General features: G+C 40.5%; 1 long non-coding RNA gene across 1 annotated transcript; it reads right to left on the bottom strand.

Moving 5' to 3' along the window:
* Positions 1-406: 406 nt before the first annotated feature.
* On the bottom strand, positions 407-5,152 carry LOC139083242 (uncharacterized). Its single transcript, XR_011539799.1, has 2 exons — positions 4,599-5,152; positions 407-4,234 (listed from the first exon to the last, which is right to left on the bottom strand). It is a non-coding gene; the product is annotated as an uncharacterized lncRNA (long non-coding RNA).
* Between the last annotated feature and the right edge of the window lie 12,715 nt (positions 5,153-17,867).

Here is a 17,867-nt window from a genome sequence, read left to right as displayed (position 1 = left end):
TCAAGGTCAATACTGGATTATTTGAAATGTTTGCCCCTGGCCATGAAAAGGAGGGAAGCTCCCAGGCTAACAGCCTCCAGGGAAAGAGTTGGAAGAGTTTTATGAAAGGCAGTCAACAGCCAAATTTCTGACTTGCCAATTAGGTGAAAGGCTTTGATAACTACATTATGTGCGCCTTGAAATATTTCTTGCCAATTCTCTACCCTTTTAAACTGTTGTATGCATGTGTCAAATTCTGGCACATATTACAAGCTATATAAATGATAGCCATCATTAGTAGTAGTATAAATTTTTAAAATCATAAATGATCTCATTAATGTGTATAAATTTAATTAACTAATTAATTTTTTGAGGAGGTAACATACAAAAAGAATATAGAAGTTCAAGAATTAATTGAGAGATAAGATAAACATAAATAAACTGATTACCCCTTTATTATAGAAAAAGCAGTAGAAACATAGTTTTTAATACAAAAAGTTTTCCAGAAACTTTGGAAGCACAATGATATTTTACATTCTTTCTTTCACTAAGTATATAGGAAAGATGGTTGAATGTCAGGAAATGTAGGCACGTTTTATATTTAATGGCTGAAAAGCATTCTATTATATAAAAATCACATATTTAGCAAATCAATTTTTGATATATTCTTAGAGTACTTCTAGTTTTTTAAAAAAAATTATTGTTATAAACAATCCTGTAATAAACTTCTGAGTTTCTGTATTTTTGTTCTAAAACTTTGGTAGTGTTCAAGGACCTTCTAAACATTATACCGAAGGCAAAATCATGAAGGAAAAATCTAAATTTCTCTCCCCTCCCCAAAAAATTATACTACTGAAAAGAGGATTGAAATAAACTCAATCTTATAAAGAATTTTAAGAGATAAACGGTAAATTAGAAACTATTTGCAGCATAAGTAGTAAAAGTATAAATTGTCAATATATAAAGAGCATTCGTGAATCAAAAATATGCCTATCCTAAAAGAAATATGGGGAAAGGACTTACATAGGCAGGCAATAAAAAATCAAGTGGCTAATAATGAGATGGCTTCTTTTTGTCGAAGATCAAAATTATTATTATTTTTATTTTTTAAATAATTCTTAGAGTCAGTGAGGGAATGGGGAAATTAACGTGTCTTGCCATGTTTTTAACATGTCTTGCCCTTTGCTCTTTTTACACGTATTCCATATGATTGCATGTATCCTTGTCCTTAAATATATCACATATATTCCTACTACTCCCAATTATATATACCTTCTCTGGGCTTCAGATTCATACGTACATCTGCTCACTTAAGCTATCCCCTTCATTATCTGAAAAATATCTGAAAATTTACATATCCAAACAGCACTTGTAATTTTCTTCTCAAACCTGGTCCTCGTTCATTCTTTATCCAGGGCTTCAAGTCTCAGAGTAGAATTATTCTTGATACCTCCCTTCTTCTTCTCCACACCCAGGATCACTAAGCCCTATCAGCACCATCTCCAAATATATTCTCAGTCCAGCCACTTCTCTCCAGTTCCATCAAGATGGCCCCAGTGTAAGTCGCCCTTCGCTCTGCTCTGAATTATAGTGGGAGCTTCCTGATTGCTCCCTTCAATTCTTTCTCCTCTTCCCCGCTGATCTTCCCCTCAGAGGTCAAATGATGCTTTGTGAATGTAAACAGTCATGCTTCTTCCAAGCTTGAAACTCTTCAATGGCTTTTCATTACTCTTCTATTAAATTCAGATGTCTGGTGCCTAGAGGAGCACATACAGTAGGCACACAATAAATATGGATTGAATGAACGATTATCAAGAACTTCCATGGAGTGGCCACTACTCAGGGCTGGAGCTTGTCTTTGGGGTAGTCTTTTGCCCTCTGCCTTTCTCCTCTCCCACCTTCCCCCAAGGTCCTCAAATGTACCAAGTGCTTGCCTGGTCAGGAGCTTTGCGCCCACAGTTGCCCTTTTCCTGCAAGGGCCTTAGCCCACTCTCAGAGCGCTGTCTGCCTCTTGTCATTCAGGACATAGCACATGGGTACTACCTCCTCCGTGAGGTCTTCTCCAAACACCACATTCAAAATAGATCCCCTCTGATTCCCCCTCAGACTCTTCTGCATTGTTTGCCTCCATATCACTTCTCAGAGTTTGTATTTGTATATCGAATTGTGAAATAATTTGATCACGAGGCCTCTAGAGGGCTGACAACAAATGCATCGGGTTCATGATTGTATTCTTCATGCTTCCCATACTAGCGCGAATTAGGAGCCAAGAAAATAGGAGGGACAAAATCATATGAGCTAATAATTAGGACATTTTGGAAACTTTCTCTATGCCAGGCACTCTGCCTTGAAAGAAATGAGGCATAAACACAGGTAAATCACGTATAGGATAAGAAGAATGCCTGGTGCTTGGTAAGCTTCAATAGTATTTATAAGCATACATTCTCTTATTGAATTCTCCCAATTACCCCGCATAGAGGTGTCTACTTCTTATTTTATATGTGAGAAAACTGGGTGGGGCTTAAAGCGTTAAGTAACTGTCAGAGTCTGGACTCAAACCCAGGTCCATCTGACCTAATAACAATCTTTCTGTCTCTACTTAGGAGTACCTTTGGTGTCATGCCACTTGTGGAGGAGGCTTCCTCCTTGTAGAGCTGACCTTGACCTGTAATGCTGCCCAACTGGAGCAGCATCTTCTACCCCTTTCTCAGACTTCAGAGTTGGATGGGGAAATAGGCACAGACATCCCTCAAGGAAAGAAGAGCTAAGATGAAGTCACTCCCATTTTCTCTCCTGACATTGCCTATAACCAGCCTGACTCTCTATCTTGGTTTGCCAGAGCAGTCACAGTTTACTCCAGTTGTATCATTATTCATAGCAAGTGTCCCTGTGTGGACAATAAATCACACAGTTACTCTGTCCACAACTGTCCCATATGGCTGGAAGCTGGTTTGCTAGCCTCCAATCCCCTCTTTCCTCCTCATTTACTTTCTGTGACTTTCTATCTGTGCTCAAACACATCGGCTCTCCCAGATGGTGGCAGACTCCTGCCGGTTCCCGAATCATCTGCCCTGCGAAGCCTCCTTTGAGCTAGATGAGAGCCCAGCCGTGGTCAGAGAGCACTGTGGGCTCAGTATCTATGGCCCTGCCCTACTTGGCACACAGCTGGCGCCTTGCACTCACGGAGAGGAGGGCTCATCACAGTTTCTAGCAGCCACTCCAATCTTGATCATCTTTCATCTGGTTCTTCCACAGTTGACTAGCCTCAGAGATGCTTCAGAAACTTCAAGGAGAGTAAATGCACTCCCTCACTCCCCTGCCCATGGGGGCTGCTATGCGTCTTCAATGGGGCTGATTTATTTCACTCTGTCATGCCCTTACAGAGGGGGCATGTGTCCTTGCACTGCATCTCTGCTTCCCGTATTCCTGGCTCAAACCTCTGCTCAGTTTGTGGTTTTGAAATGATAATGAACTGCTGCTTTTCTTCTCTGGTTTGTAGATCCTTGTTTCTAACAGAGTGAATAGTGTGTCTCTTGATTCATCATCTTAGGAAGATGAATGCCATGTGTCGTAACGATACAACATCATCTTGCCTGCCTCCTTTCTCCAGCGTAACCATCAGTGGGCAGATGCTGGGCCGGCTGAATTTGTTTTTCACTGCATTCAATCAGGCAGATAATACCATGCAGAGAATGTCAGTTTCTTGCAGTTCGAGGTAAATTTCTTTCTCCTCAAGGCAATGACACCAAAGTTCCCTGGGGGGCAGCCCCTCGGAGACCAGCTTGATTGTATTTTTCCACAAATGAGTTTTCAGGAGAGCATCAGGCTCTGATGTGATAGAGCGGGCTGGACTGGTGATGGAATTGGATGTTGTGGCCCCACACTCTCTTTCAAGGCAGGGCTAGATTGACGGCATTATTTAGAGTAAGCACAACCCAGAGAAAGCGAAGTGCTTGACTTTCAGGCTTTTCCTTCAAAAGAGGAGAGTTGAAGGCAGTTTTGTTTAAAAAGGGGGAGTGACAATTGAACATTCAGTTCATGGCCTGTTCTATGTGGACTTCATTTTTGCTTGTCGTTCCGTCCAGTTGCATTCATTCATGATACTGGGCACACGGACTTGCTGGGATGGCTGTCCTCTGTGGGTGGGGAGGCTGGCCACAAAAATAGGAAGAAACAGTTGGAAGCCACGGCAGCAGTGGTTTTTAGCTAGCGTTCAATGGAAACCAGAGGTCTTCTAGTACGGCAGCAGAGAAGCCTGCAAAACAATTTCGGAATGTCTGAGATTTTACTTTCTAGCCATGCCGGTTCTTTGTTTGTTGTTGTTTCTTTTATTTCTAACCATACTTGCCAGTGGAACGATCTTGTAAGTCTTAGGTTAATTAAAGTATAAAGGGAGTCCAGACCTTCATAAATTAAATGTAATTTGAAAAGGAGAAGCCATTCCAATATGGATGCATGGTATTTTGACTGGAAGCAATGTATAATATTTAGGGATATTCATAGAGAAAAATTAGATGTCTAAGGCAACTCTTGCAAATACAGTAGAACTAGTAGAAGGAATCCAGCCCTATGAGTAGGGCTCTGGTATCCTAGGCAGCCCCTTGCCCCCATCCACTCACCTGAGAAAGCCTTTGTGGCAGAGAGAGCTCCTGGGAGCTTGGTTACTTGCTTCAAGGTCCTACAGAGTCAATGATCAGATGAGGTGAGGCCGACCGTGTTGGGGGAGGATGAGAAGGGATGACGCAGGACCAGTTGCCCTACACCTTTCTTCCTCTGCTCCATTTCCACCCCCATTCCTCAACTTTGAGTCACTCACGAGTCACTCACAAGTCACCTGAATTCTTCAAGGGATCAGACAGAGCATGGACATGAGTGACATGAATGAAGAGGGTCCGTGAAACACTGCTCCTGGCCACCTTGCTCTGCTCTTCACTAAGAGGCGGATTCTGATGGTCAACGGAAGGCTTGAGCGTTGCCATCCAGTCCATGGAACAATACTCAGGAAGAAGGTCTCTCTAAACTTCTTTTGAGGCTCCTCCCCGTAGACACCATGGTGGCTGTTTCTCGGCTGAAATCCAAAGAAATCTCCAAAATGAATGAGGAAACACTTTAAATTCACTTTGCAGTCCACTGCTTGTCTCTCCTGGTTACATAGGTTTATTGTATTATTTTTAGAACGTTTACTTAAACAGTGTGCAGAGCTGGCTGAGCAGGCTATCAGAATCTTTTATTAGAACACATCTGTGTCTCCTATCACCACGGTACACTGGCAGGAGGCTAAAAATACTCCACTGAACCCTTTCTTCCACCAGAAGGATTGTTTATTTACCAGAAGAAGAGAGAAAACAGAAACTCTCCCTTCACCCCTCTCCCTGAATTCCTTCTGGAACTAAGTGAATGCCTTGCTCCAGAAATAAAAGTTCTTCGCCTTGAAATGGAGGCCAGTGAGTAGTTGGCCCCTCCAGTTTGTTTCTATGAAGCTGAAGGTGACTTGAGTGTTCTGCTCACATCATACTTGAGTAGCTCACTAGTGCCTGTATGGCAGGGCTCGAATGTCTTGCATTTGGTATTTGACTCTCTTTTTAATCAGCCCTCGCCACCCCGGTTTTCCAGCGTTGTCCTCCACTGTTCCAGAACTTTCAGCTCCAGACTCATCTCTTCAATGTCCCCCCATCTCCCTGGGGTTTGTCTGCCCCTTTGATCACACTACTCTTTCCACTAAAATGCCTGACTCTTCCTAAAAACCCATCTGATCCTGCTCATCTTTTCAGGAACAGCACAAAACAAACCCTGCGGTTGCAGAAACCTCCCCTGACTGCCAACGTCATGATGAGCTTTCCAGGCTCCCGCAGAGCTCATGGCCCACATCAGTAAGGGAGTCTTACATGGTTATTTATCCTTTTATGTGTACAAGTTTTATTTTCTTAGTATCTTGGAAACTTCTAGAAAGGGGGATGATAGGTTTTAGTCTCTGTATCCATTACAGCAATTGACAAATAGTAGGTGCTTAATTAGTGTTTAAAGATTGATTTAGAGATTCTTAATCTATTCCCACAGGGTGAGTTGAGCACTCTGATTGTCCCTATTGGGACCATCCAACTGAGAGGCAGAGCTCTCTAGGGTTTTTGTAAAGTAGAGTTTGATAAACACTCCTCCCTCTAAAACTCTTGCAAGTGGAGGCAGTGGGTGTTGTGGGAAGGAAGATCAACTCTGTGGTTTAAAAAAAAATAAAGACACTGTTTTGTACAATGTCTTTACTGCATCACAAAACCCTTGAACATATTAAAGGTGCTGAGAAATCCTGCAGTAAAGAAAGCTTTTTTATTTTGTTGAGCCTAAATTAATTTTACCATGGAACCTTTTTTTTTTTTTTTTTTTGAGCAACAATAACGTTTAACATCCAGAATCACTGGATGTCTTAGTCAGCTTGGGCACCTCTAACAAAATACCATAGACTGGGGCGCTTAAACAACAGAAGTTTATTTCTCACAGTTCTGGAGGCTGGAAGGCTGAGATTAGGGTACCAGCATGCTTGGGTTCTTGGTGAGGGCTCTCTTCCTGGCTGGTAGATGACCAACTTCTCGCCATGTCTTCACAAGGCTGAGAGAGAGAAAGAAAGCTCTAGTCTCTCTTCCTCTGATAAGGACACTAATTTCATCCTCATGGCTTCATTTAAATCTAAGTACTTCCCAGTAGCCCCTCCTCAAAATACCATCACATTAGGGGTTACAGCTTTGAGACATGAATTTTACGGGGGACACCAACATTCAGTCCATAACACAACGATTCTGTCGAACGCAGTTTGAGAATGTCCTCTTCCTGTCTGGCTTCCCACTTACCCTCCCTCAAAACCAAACTTTCAGTGAGTTTTTTAACTGTGGCTCTGGTATGATCTCTTGGGTAACTGGATTCCAATACGCTGTGAAGTGTTTATTATTTTTCCTAACTTCCGCTATTGACAAACTCCTCCCATTTCTGCTGCTCTGTTTTGCATCCATTTAGGTAAGTCCAAATGAGGATCAGGAAAATTAATCAATATCTCTGGTAATTTAAGTAACCACTAGACGTAAGTAAATAGACAACTTCTTCTATCTCTGCCACCAGCTAGTTAGGTGAACATTTTAGAGATTTTCTACTTTAATCAGATTTTTTTTTAAGCATATGAATTAACTAAGGACTTGGAATGTAAGTAACATACTCACAAGTCAGGGGTAAACTTGGAAGTGAATCCAGGTTATCTGGCTTCCAGGCAAGAGGACTTCCCCATACACCTCTCTGACTTCTCAATCATGTGGAGACTCTTGAGTCTTAAATTTTCTTTAGTCTCTTGAAGTCAGCTGAGATCAACCCAAATAGAAAAGAAAGTTAGAGCACATTTGTTAACTTATAACCATTTCTTGGTTACTTATAACCAGACCCTTCAATTCTCCCTTGCCTGATATGCTCTTCACTCGCCTCTCCTCTGGTCACCCTCCTGTGGGTGCTTTCAAGTCAATGTCCTTTGAAAAGTGTGGCACTTGAGACAAAACCCAGTTCTCCAGATGTGGCCTGACTTGATGAAATGCAGTGGGTTTCTCACTGCCCCTTAATACGAGCACACGTCTTCTCTTGCTGCAGAAGGTGGGTGCTAAGATTGTCGTGGTTCTGAATATTCTTGTCATCATACTCTTGTCTGCCTCTAGACCCGGTCACACTCTCCTAGCCTGGGGTTTTAAGCCCTCCCACCATTTGGTTCCTCTCAAGGTTAATTCACCTCATCTCTTGTTACACCCAGGCTTTTGTCATCCTGTCAGACAAACCTGCCTGGCATTTTCCTACACCTGTTTCTGCTTCACTTTCTTAAATAGCTGACCTCTGGGCAGTGGTTACTTTCCTTAAATCTTTTTTTCAAACTTTCCCCATTGGCTATTAAGATAAAGTTTATCTGATTAGAGAGCAAGATCAGAAAATCCCTAATCTTATGCTAGAATCTTTTTTTTTTTTTGGTGAGGAAGATTGGCCCTGAACTAATATCTGTGCCAATCTTCCTCTATTTTATATGTGAGATGCTGCCACAGCATGGCTTGATGAGTGGTGTGTAGGTCCATGCCTGGGATCTGAACCTGCAAACCCTGGCGCACTGAAGCAGAGCGCTTGAACTTAACCACTACACCACCAGGCCAGCCCCGTAACCTTTTGTTTTTGAAATTTTTAGAGAGAGGCAGCACTCTCCCAGCTCCTCTTCAGTGGCCTGGGGTGAAGAGGATTTGCCCATCCTGGAAACAACTTGGATTTCGGGTTTTCTTTTTGTCCTTGTCACCTCTCCTTCATTTCATCCCATTTCTGTATTTTTAAATTCTGTGTTCTTTATTTGACAAATAGGTTAGTATTATATACAAGAATCAAGTTTTTAAAAATCACTTGTGAGACATCCATTGAAAATGAGAACAATTTCATATTGCACACATTCCAGCATTTTCTACTACTGAACAGAGACAAAATACTTTGAGCATAAGGTGAAGAGCAAATTGACAGTATTTGGTGAAAAACAGTAAACACAAGGCCACGCCATTTTGCCCCCCTCTACTCTATTGCAGTTGACAGGTGAATCAAATTCAGCAAATGCTTTCTGAGCCCCTACTATGTCCTGTGTGATTCTGGGGACTGGAGAGAAAGGAGTGAACAGTACAGACAAGATTCTTGATCTCATGGAGCTCTCACTCCAAATCTGAAGACAAGCAGTACCAATAAATAAATAAATGATGCATTTCAGATAGAGATAAACACTAGAAGAAAACAGCATGGTAAGATGTGATGGAGCACAGCTTGAGGGCGGGGCACAAGACTGTCGTCAGAAAGCTCTTCCGGAGAGCGTGGTATTTGAGTTCAGATTTGAATGGTAGGACATAGGCAGCCAAGTAAAGATGGGGGTCTGATTGTTCTGGGCAGAAGAACAAGACTACAAGGGGGAAGGAGCCATGTTTGAGATTCAGAAAGAAGGCCAGTGGGCTAGTGTATCATGAGTGAAGGGAACAAGGACAGGAAACTGTAAGTTTACATAAGGGCCTTATAGATCAGGGGAACCATTGGAGGGTGTAATGGAGAGGGATGATATAATCTCATCTATATTTTAGAAACATCATCACACTAGCTGCTCTGTGTACAAAGGAGATTATTGGGAAGCAAGAATGGAAGCAGTGAGGTTATTATATTAATATTAATCCCGGTGAGAGATGATGGTCGGTTGTGCCAGGTATTAACAATGATAGAAATAGACAGAGATTCAGTATATATTTTTGAGATGGAGATGATCCAACAGATTAATGGGTTTGGCTTGGTGGTGAGACAAAAATGCAATCAAAGATGATTGCTAGGTGCTGATGCTAAATAGAAATATTTGCCAGTGCTGTGGAGGGTAGCTAGTCAGAGCTGGACGTGAAGCCCACTGTCACTGCTGCAGCATGTCCTGCCCAAGGCAGCCTGTCACAGCCCTGCTGGCTAGCTCCCTGAACGGGAATGTCTCAAACATTCTGAATAAATGCTTTATGTTCCTTCCTTTAACGAAGATGACATTATTTCATTGTGAATCAAAACCAGGAACAACCCAGAGGAGCATAGTTTTCAGTTTAAAAGCTGAAAATCCTTATAATGATTGAAATGTACAGTAGACGATGTACACAATGAGTTGAAATATACAGTGAGTTGCCTCTCACTAGTGGAGTTTGCCCAGAAACGGAGAGATTAGGCTTCTTGACATTTAAGCAGAGGCATAGCCCAGTTCTAGCATGGGTGGGAGGAAGCTGATCTGATGTCAGGGCCTCCCTAGGAATGTTTAGAGGACAATCAATTGGTCGGTGGTATGACCTAGAATACAAAAATATGCCACCCTTCTCTGGGTATCTAACTGAGTGTTTCACAGTCTTGTTTTGACATGACTTTCTTTAAGGCTTTTTCATCATGGTTTTAGCAACTGTTATGGTGCTGTAAGAATTAAGAAGAGGAATTTCTTCTAGAGAATATACAAAGGAGGAGTTGTCTCCCTACCCCTTGCCTAGTTCTATGTATCAGTCAGGATCCTTGGAGAAAATGTATAGCACATTGAGCTGGGGTTTTTAAAGACTTTCGATAAAGGGACTATTGATAGAAAGCCAACCAATGATGCTGAAACACTCCAGAGGCTTGCAATGATGGTAAAATCTCGTGGGTCTACAGGAGCAAGGGACGGTAAAGTGCTACCAAAACTTGAATGAGAGCAGAGATGTGAAAGGAGGGTCATTCAAAAGAAGCTGTAGAGGTCACAGCCACCTCCAGAACTGAACCCCAGGACAGAGGGACCAGGAAAGAAATAGTCCCACCTGTCTGCTCTTTGATTATCTACTGGGGTCTCTTATTGGCTGATCCCCAAACAGAAGTCAGAGAGTCAAGGATCCCAGCTCAACATCCTGGGACAAAGACAGGACAGAGAAGGGTAGAGAATGGATTTGGGAGTGAAACTACATTTGTCCCTCTAAGGTCACTTTTGGTTCCATGATTTCATGTTTATATCTATTCTTATATTAGTTCTTTTATGTACCACATTTTAAATGTTGAGCAGAACACAATATAAATAATGGTTGTAATCACTGTAGAGATAGCAGTTGGCTATTGGTTCCGAGGGGCCTGCAGCTATCAATTTGTCATAGATGTGCAAAATTGTGTTTCTAAATGCACAGATTGATAGAAAAACAGTAACAACCACAAAAAAGTAGATTAAATTCCAAACTACATTGTTAGAGTACTTTTATTAGAGCTGGTGAGCAGATGACAGGAGAATATTTACAAGAAAGGTGTGGGACTTTTTCTCATGCCTGTAATTCTCGTGCCTCTTCTACTATGGCACTACAGAAACATTTCAGGGGTTGAATCAGCAAGAATTTTGTGCCAGTGATGCACCGAAGTGAATGGAACTTGACCCAGCTTGAGAATTAAGAATTCCACCGTGTGTTGCTTAGTCTTCATCCCTATTTAGCTGTTAGATGCAGCAGAAATCCTTCCCGTTTCTTCCCTCTTATCTGAACTGTACCGTGGTTATTAAACAAATTGTGGATCTATTCCACATCCTCTCTCATACTTTGAAAACTACGCAACATAAGGCTTAACGGAGGTGCCAGGCCTCAGAATGACTTAGAACTGAAAATATGACTACATCAAAAGTCTTTAGAAGGCAAGATTTTAATGGCTGAATAATATGCTGGAACAGAGGAGTAATTTCTTCTCGAATGCTAGGATGAATTATTTATGCTTTGACAACGTTATGCGTCTCTAAAGCAGCTTTTAGTTATTCGCCACTTCTGGGCTACAGCTGATCCTGCTGCCCATTTTTGTAATTACATTAACCTCTTGACTTTACATGACAAGCTTTTCCTGTGCACTGAGATCAATAGCCTACAACTACACCTCTTTAACAGGGCCATGGTTACACTTCAGTGCAGATACAATTAACTTTTGTCCCCCTTTTCTTTTTGGTGGGGCATGGGATAAAATTCTTTATTTTAACATCTGAAACAAAGGCAATCATTTGAAGGAAAAGATACACGTAAAAATATGCAGATCATATGGGAAGAAATGATTGTAGCGATATGTAGGCCTGTTGAAAATACGCTTCTGCGAACATATGGGATTAGAAACCCTGGGTGAAGCAGTGGGTTTCAAAGCCCTAAATCTGTGTGATGGCCTTTAAATCTCTGCTTTGAGACACTTTACTTTCGGTGGGATTAAAGGCACTGTGGACCACCTACTTTCTTACTCAAGCTGTATCAATTAATTACAGTGTGTATATGTAAATACAGAAAGCATAATGTTAATGTTGAAACACCTTCAAGGTCAGCTAGCTAAATCCTCCTCTTTGGCAAAGAGAAATTGAGAGAGGTATATAGCAGTGGTGCGTTGGAGCCTACCAGCTTAGGAAAGCAAATGGTGTGTGTTCATTCATGTTGGTAGGTAGCTTTAAATCAGCCAGTGTGGGAGTATGTACATCATGGAAATTGGCAAACATTACAAACCAGTGCTTTTCCCCTCAAAGAGCTAGTTAAACACTCACCTGCATATCACACATACATATACACACACACACATATATATGTATGAATATGTATATACATATGTGTATGTCACACATATATATGTCATCATGTAGATGTTCCATCTAAATTTCTCATAGGAAATAGTCTCCTAAAAGTTTTACAGATATTTTTGTGATTACATTTTAGTGCTATTTTTTCTTTTGTATATACGCACACATGCACACACACCCCACCCACCGACAAGAGGTATCTACACAGACTTGTAGGGACTTGCATTTTAGATTAGATGTCAGATTGCACAGACTTCCAAGCCTACACATCACTTGGAGAATTTCAAAGGAAAGCTCATGAGAATCAACTCTATAAAGATGGGCACAATGGTCAGGGCTGTAACCGGACACGTTCAAAACACTAAGGGTTTTGGGTATGAACTGAATTAATTTTCCCTCTAACTATATGATGCTGTAGAGGAATAAAGTCTGTTACTTTCTTCTGTACTATATTTTCAGAGCAATATATCTTAGGAATAATAAAACTCCTCATTACCAATAGCAATAATTTAAGACCCATCCAATATACCCTATAGATAATGCATCTGGTTTAAGATCACCTTAAGAAATAACTGGTAGCTGCTTAAATCCTGTCAGACTCCTCTAATTTTATTCTATGATAGTGTCAGTCTTGCTATACCGCGGGAAAGTGATCTACATAATATGGATGTTTGATTCCTACACATATTACATGATCAGCAAATTTAACGTGAAAAAATAATATCTCGAGTGGGTACAAAATCAGCAGAAGAGAATGAAAGTGTAGTTACCACCCAGAGTAACTAGGAATAGGGAATTTGCAATGTCCTAGGGCTTGAGCAACCTCTGTTCCGGTGGGGAAATGGGAGTACATACATCAACAGGTACTGGAGTGTAGGTTAAATATTCAAACATTTGGGCCCCAGTCCTTGACCCATTGAATCAAATTTCCCTAAGTGATTCCTATGCACACTCAAAATTGGGAAGTACTACTATTGGGCTCTATTTCCCAAATGAGGAAAGTCCAAGAAATAGGGAACTTTTGGCATATGCTGAGGTTAAACCAGGAGAGCATATTTTATTTTTTTGGTAAAGGGAGGGAGATATGAGAGACCCCAAAGCTTCTCCAAAACATGGGAGAGCCACCTGCCCCTTCCAGTCTTGCCCCTCTGTGACCTCCTTCTCTGAGGCTTGCAAGGCCTCCAAGTTAGTGTGAAGACCAGGATTTTCGGATATGATTTTTAGGCGATGTGAAATGATGAAAGATGACACGAGGCTTCTTGGAAGGCTTGGAGACATGAAATCAGCGTGAAAGAACCCATCTGTTATGTGGCCTTGGATAAACTGTCGACTTCTCATGAGCTTCAATTGCCTCATTGGTAGTATAGGAATAATCGTGTTTGTTCTTTATATATCATAGAGTTGTTCTGAGAACTAGGGTGATCTATGGAATATAAAAAGTTAACCGCAAGCGGTTGGGTATAGGGTCATGTCAAGAGTCCCATGACAGCTCTGGGATTGCATCATTTGTTCCGAAATTGGTTTTATCAGAAATCTCCGTTTTGTAGTCAAGTGTTAAAGGTCTGAGGGAGAGGTACTTGAACAGGGAGGTAGAGTGAGGCATGAAGAAAGAATTAGTAATATTAGATTTAAACACACACATAATCATAGCTAACAATTTTTGAGCACTTACCATGGTAAGGACTCAACATAAATAATCTCATTTGCTTCCTGAAACAATCCTTCGAGTATGTACTATTATAACCACCATTTTCTAGATGAAGAAACTGAATGATTGATGACATGATTTGATCAAAGTTGCGTGGCTTGTAAATGAGGGAGCTGATTTGAATCCAGAGCCTTAGCCACCAAAAGTAGCAGAGGAGTTTAGTTAGCAATGGGATTAGACTAACTCAGTGACAGATGTTATAGCCATACTTCTTGAGCTGAAGGACCAGATAGCCCTGAAGGTCAGGAAAGATGGAGAATGAGCAAGATAACAACCTCTATTGCTTCCCTGAATACCCCAGAAACCATAGGATAGGGAGGGTGGATTGTTAATACACAGTAACTCCCAATAAACACAATTTCATTTTCACTGAGGACTTGTAAGAACTAGATGGACTGATGATAATGATGATAGACTCTTCTTCTCTAGGGGGTTCTAAAAGTGTTGAATATTTTATTGGCTAGAGTTGTTGTAAATATAACCTGTTCCAAAGGTGAGAAGGGAGATGTGATAGATCACTTCCTTGGGCCTTTCTGATCCATCTAAGTTTCTTTTCGTTTAGTTCAATGGGGAATAGACAATTTTTGTGAGGTCACAGTCTCTGATAAAGTAGTAAAAGTTTTAACTCTGCACTAAACTCTAGGGATGGCCACTTCTTTTTCTTTTTATGGGTGTTCTGTAGGAGCCAGCTGAGCAACGGTCTCCAGACCCATCAGAATGGAGCACACACATTGCAAAACCACTTTGCCTTTCCAATGAGCTTAAATCAGATAGAAACAAAATCGAAATCCTTTCATGTAGATGGAGCTAAAGGGTCTGATGTCAGTCTACAAAATAGCACTTTGCCAAAAGGATCCAGGTTCTTTCAGATCCAGTACAAATTCTTCTGAAACATCTGGATATATTTCCGCATGAAAATCTGGTGTGTTAATGAAATTGCCAGGTGTGACGACTTGCCAAAATATTGATATGCTTTTGTTAGTGAGTCCCTACTTTAGAGATGCACAAGATAGGGCTTGAGTTACCATTCTGATCTTATCCTTCTAAACAATTAATATTTTCAAGCTTTGCAGGTAGATATCACTATTTGAGCAATTTACACCAGAAGGGCTCTCTGTTTCATGGGTGGGTATATAAAACCCTGATTTTAAAGCATCTTTCTCACCTTCACAATTAGTTACCCTCTGTTTTCCTACGGAAGTTATTTATGCCCTCTCCAACCCATCCTATGCTCCAACACACCTCTTGATCATTAATGTGTGAATCAAAAGAAAACTCTAGTTTCTATGTCTAAATTCAGAGACGTCTAGTTTTAATCTTGTTTCTCTACCTTAGGTTCGCTTGTGAACATTGTGAAACAATTTCTCTCTGCTCAGCAGAGGCAAATATTTCCTTCCTGAAGGATGAATCACTCAGAAAATAATAAATCCTACTCTGATGCTCTTGTTTAAAGTTCCAATTCCTTCCTTAATGGGGACATCTGACCCCTGTCACCTCTCTTCCCATTCTAAAAGGACAGCCTCAAACCCAAATAAATAACTTCTCCCATCAAAGAACTCAGAAACAAAATGCCTTTTGAAAAACAATGGTGGCAGTGCCTTAAAACTTACTGTACTGAATAACTTTACATCAGCCCTCCAAAACGAAGCAAGATGTTAAGACCACGATGCAGACAGATTAACAGCAACAGACTCTAAAACCTGGTTCCATAAAAGATCCAAGAGCTGTCCTGAATGCGCACAGAGAAGGCTGAACAATAGATGGGATTTCAAGGAATCAGGAAATTCCTTATTTTGATCTCTAGCAAGAAAAAAAAAAAGCGGGGGGGAGTAGCAGATAATAACAAATGACCTCTGAAGATGAGGGAAGGTGATGTTAACACAGCCCTGCCTGCTGTAAGAAAAAGCTTCGTCTGTCCTGGAAACCAGAGCTAACTGCTTTCCTGGAGTGGAAGAAATAGCCCTTCTTTGTTACACTAGGGGGAGGTTTTCCATGTCTTTCAAGCAAATATGCATAAACTGTTATCTTGCTGGTTAGATGAGCTTCCACAGTTTTAGGGATAACGGTCTCTTCTTTTAGGATGAAGTTGATACCACCACATAAAACAATACCTGAGCAAAACCAGGAAAGAGAAGCTGGAAGGCTGGGTCCTAGCCAGAGTCTGGCAGTCTTGACATAAGGGCGAAGATAATTTGTGGTTTGCAGTACAATGTAGCGCTACAAAGGTTTAGCCTTGCATAATGGAGAAATCTTTGGCCAACAATCAAGAAATCTGTGTTCTGTGCCCCATAGGTACAGTTTCCCCAACTGAAAATTGTTATGTTTGGATCTAGGGGTCTTATATATTTGTTTCTCTTACTCTTAGTTCCATTCGTTTCCTTTAAACTTTTTTGAGAGGTGGTATTTCCCTTTTTTCTTTTTTCTTGTTTTTTTTTGCTGCATTTCATGTGTATCCCTCTTTTGTTGTGTTGTTGCTTTTTGTGTTAGTTTGGGTTGGAGGTTGACTAGAAGTCTATCTTTTGGATAAAACCTCTAGAGGCAATGTTCACTGGTTACTTTCTGTTATGCAGTTTCCAAACATACAAAAGGCAGGATAGTGTATGAAGTTTCTTGTTCTTAGTTGGATAATTTAAAACTCTATCAGACAGATTTTCCAGAAAGGAAAAAAATATCTTGATATGGTTCATCACTCACCCTAGTATCTAATTTGCTGCACTCAATCATTAATTCTATCTTAAACTGAACGTCCAACTATTTTTTCAATCCTCAGTTTGGCATTCAAATCATGAGACAATAACACTTTCTTACATCACTCTTTCTTGATCTAAAGTATTTGGAGATCTTCAGACAAAAAGGAATTCAAGACTAAAATATACTGCATTCTTTTTCCTCTTACCTCAGATCACAGCAGCCCATGTTTCCATTTATTTTCTCTGCATTTCTCTTTTTGCATAGACATTTCTTATAGACTTCAAAAGTTGAAGTTTGGTCTTTTCATATACTTAAAATGCTAAATGCTCCTTGAAAGACTTCATATAAAGAACAAGTCATCTTTCTTTAGTAACATGGATAATCATTTTCTATTCAGCCAGTTGTCTCAAAAGACCTTGCTATTACATACCTTGTAAGTTGAAGAAATAACATTTCTATGAAAATAAATGACCAAAGCCACTTCAGAAAGCAGCAAACCTCAAACAACTGGGTAATTTGTAGACCTCTCTGACATCCCAAGTGCATAATGGATTTGCAAAGACGTTGAAGATTAAGTAAATTGACTATGAAGTCACAACTCTATTTAAACATTTTTCCTTTAAAATCTTTATTTTTTTGAAAATATATTCGCTGATAAATATTCCCCAAGAAGCCACTGTGGTTTTCATCTTTCTCCCAGATAGTCTATCTATCCAAAAAATGCAGTTGGTAAAACCCACAAGCTTAAGGACAAACTTAGCCCTTGTGGGTCGTAGAGTTCTATTAAAGAAACAACTTCAGATAATCTAGGACGTTTGTTAGAATAACATTCCGGAAAGGGTATTTTCTTTTCGTGTTATAGACATTGGAAAAAATCCATGATGTATCCAAAAATGAACCATTTGAGGCTTCTGTTCCGGTGATGGGGCCGTTTTATCGAGTACCGTCACCCACATGGAATTTATGGGCACTAGCAGAGAGCTGGGGACTGTAAATCCTGAGGCCAGCTTATTAGAACCCGAGAGCGTTTGACAATGCACATAATTAATGATCATTCGCTAAAAGTATTTTTGGGGATTTTATTCAAACAAAGTAAAAAAGAAACACATTAAATATTAGTCCTGTTATACATTATGGGACATTATATCCATTTGTGTGTCTATAAATCATTTAGCTATGAATACTTAAGGAGAGCAAGAAAGTGATACCCTGTGTACATTCTGAGATAATATTGTCTTAGTATTTGGTTACAGGCACAGTGTCCTTAATGGGCAGATTCATGCTCCATATCCAATGTCCAGTTGGAGCTGGGGAACTAAGAAATGGTAACAGAAGGATATTGGAGCAGGATCAACCAGAGTTCAGGAGTGTGAAACTGCTGATGAAATAGGACTTTTA

Source organism: Equus przewalskii, chromosome 5 (genome assembly GCF_037783145.1).
Source record: "Equus przewalskii isolate Varuska chromosome 5, EquPr2, whole genome shotgun sequence".
Classification (NCBI taxonomy): domain Eukaryota; kingdom Metazoa; phylum Chordata; class Mammalia; order Perissodactyla; family Equidae; genus Equus; species Equus przewalskii.
This window is presented reverse-complemented; position numbering and strand designations above follow the sequence as displayed.